The sequence below is a fragment of the Raphanus sativus genome, chromosome 4, assembly GCF_000801105.2.
Source record: "Raphanus sativus cultivar WK10039 chromosome 4, ASM80110v3, whole genome shotgun sequence".
In the NCBI taxonomy this organism is placed as follows: domain Eukaryota; kingdom Viridiplantae; phylum Streptophyta; class Magnoliopsida; order Brassicales; family Brassicaceae; genus Raphanus; species Raphanus sativus.
The window spans coordinates 48,414,665-48,417,662 of NC_079514.1; the positions used below are offsets into that span (position 1 = coordinate 48,414,665).

Here is a 2,998-nt window from a genome sequence, read left to right on the forward strand (position 1 = left end):
TTGTAGTTTTGAATACAAGCTTATAGAATACATAATTCTAGTATGCAAAATTACATTTGCAATCTTTTTAGACTTTATATGTTTTATATTTTTTTGACCCCGGTAAAAAAAAGTTCTGGCTCCGCCACTGGTCTGTGTCATCATTGACCCGGGTTTAACTATTTTATGAAAATACAAGGGTAAATATGCGTGTGAAAACATTATGACACAGTTAATGAATTCAGCCATGGTTGTGAAAACATTTAATGTTAACCAAAAAGAAACATTCCATTCAAGTTTCGAAAGAAAAAGAAAAAAGATACGTCCATTTGTTGTATATATGGCTAACTTTTAGAGTATGATATTAGTAGAAGTTTTGTTGGAAATCTTAGCATGTTTCTGGCAAATAAGCCTTAGCACGTTGTAATTTGGATTGTTTATTTACTAGTATTGTCGTTCATTCATCCCACTCTACCAAATCAAAAGTGTTTCTTAAGTCCATCTTTAGAAGACCTCGCTTCGAAATACTTGATCTGTCAAAACTTTGGACAATTTACATTGCAAGACACTTTTTGCAAACATGTCTGTAATAAACACCCATTGAATATTTGAACCATCTTTGGTGTTACTTTCAGCAGCCTACGAATTAAAATCTTAGAGACAATTTTGTAGATGACATTTCACGATGAAAACCAATTATTAAAAAAAATAAGACATTTCACAATGAAATAGGTCTGAAGTCTGCCAGCTTATCTGCTTCAACTCGATTTGGGATCAAAGAAATTGTAATACCCCGATTTTCTAAAATAATATAATAAATAATAATCTCATAAAAGTCTCCATTTATTACTTCTCAAAAGTCAAACTCAACACCATAATCCAATAATAGCATAAATAAAATAAATCCGGAAAATATCGATAAAAGCATAAAACCGAAGTCTGAAAATAAGAATAAAACTCCCAAAGCACCAATCCGAAAGCAATCACTCCTGCTCGGCTATCTCACCTGAAAGGGGGAAAAAGAGGGTGAGTAACAGGGGAGTCACTCAGTGAGGTATGGGATGCTAATCCGCAAACCACAGACTCAGCACATAGCACTACGACTATGTAGGAATAGCTCTAGCATGAACAGACAAGATGCCTAGCACATCACACAAAACAAACAATACGCTGATGGTACATAGCTAGTCCACACACCCTGCGTTCTCCTTATACGGATATACGATATCATAATATGCGTCGATAGTCCAGACATCTCTGGACCCCCGCACTCCACCAATATGCGTCGATATGCAAACGTCTCTGCACCCCGCACCACACAATATACGTCGCTAGCTCAGACGTCTCTGGGCCCCCGTACTCATCCACTATGCGTCGCTAGCTCAGATGTCTCTGTGCCCCCGCACTCTATACGTCGCTAGCTCAGATTTCTCTGGGCCCCCGTACTCATATGCGTCGCTAGCCCAAATCACTCTGGGCCCCCGCACTCACCACATAGTCCTTACTATATAACTACATATATACATATATATAACAGTCTTTAACGTCAATCATTTCACACAATCGTTGAATCCTCTATTATCCTATTTCCAGTTTAACAATCAAAATAATAATAAGCAACCAAGACTTTCAAACAGACTCGATTCACAAAGACAGATCATATTTCGAAACTAGACTTTTAATAATAATAGTACTAAACTAGCTCAGGATTTAACGGAATAGCCCTCACCTTAGCAACTGACCGGAAAAAACAACGGAAGTGATCAACTGAAGTCAACTGCAACACGAGGATTAACGACTTAGGCTCAGAGTCGCAGGAAAATAAAGTTTCCAAAAATAGGAACTTTCCTAAAATAGAAACTTTCCCAAAATAGAAACTTTCCTAAAATAGAAATTTCCTAAAAATGGCGGATTCCCTAAAATAGAATTCTCTGAATAGATTCCTATAACTAGAAAATATGGAAGCGGCATACTTACTAGAAAACCCCACCGGAAGCTCGCCCAGAAATCCCGCTGGAAGCTCGCCGGAAATCTCACCGGAAAAATTGACTAGTGACTGGTCGTTGAATAATTCAACAGTTTGTCATGCGCAAAGAATACTTTGACTTGATGAAAAAAAGAGAAGAGAAGGAGTCTCTTATATAGAAGGAGGGAAGAGAGGTGAGAAGCTCAAACTTCCAATGTGGGACAAAAAGAATAGAAAGGGTTTTGGGTTTTAATTAAAAAAAAACAAATGGGCCACTGCCATGGATCAGGGTCGTTACAGAAATAATCATCCAAACCAGATATTTTGTTACGAGGAAGGGCAAAAACTTCGCATTTGTCTGTAGTAATAGCGTTAACTGTCTAGCATCATATTTCATGAAGATGAACAATTATTTAAATATTTGTCGTCAATTTTGTCAAGTTCAATTCATAGGTTATAGGTTAGTAAGATTGTAAGAAAGTTCAATTCATAGGATATGACTATTGTTTGGATTTGGATTTAGTCATGTAAATATATAAGTTTCTAAAAGTATATATAAGCGCTTCAAATCAATATCATGCACGCACTTCAGCTCCCAACCCACAAGTTCGAGGAAGTTTTATGCTAACTTTGTCTGATCCTTTTCAATTTCCTTGTAAGCTCAATGACTTTGCCTGAGTTCTTGCTTCAAGGTTTATTTCTGTTACGAAAATCATTTAACAAAAAAAAAACTGTTTACGAAGATCATAATTTTAAGAAAAACATATCTGTAAGTATACGTTACACACGTAGAATTGGTCGTGCATGTATGGCACAAGGAACGATACTCTCGTACAATCAGGATGGGCATTTTATCCCAAATATTTAATTCGAATAACAATTCTGACTCCATTCAATCCAAAAAATCTAAATATCTATAAGTCTTCGAAATAAAGCAAATATTAAAAATTAATACCCGTTAAAAAGGAAAGTAAGTCACAAATAAATAAAAAATTAGAGACAGATGTCCGATTCGCTCTAACTTTTATACAAATGGATGTATATCTACGATTA

General features: G+C 36.0%; 1 long non-coding RNA gene across 1 annotated transcript; it reads right to left on the reverse strand.

The window, feature by feature from the left end:
- Positions 1–801: 801 nt before the first annotated feature.
- On the reverse strand, positions 802–2,117 carry LOC130510768 (uncharacterized). Its single transcript, XR_008944517.1, has 3 exons — positions 1,957–2,117; positions 1,709–1,756; positions 802–985 (listed from the first exon to the last, which is right to left on the reverse strand). It is a non-coding gene; the product is annotated as an uncharacterized LOC130510768 (long non-coding RNA).
- Between the last annotated feature and the right edge of the window lie 881 nt (positions 2,118–2,998).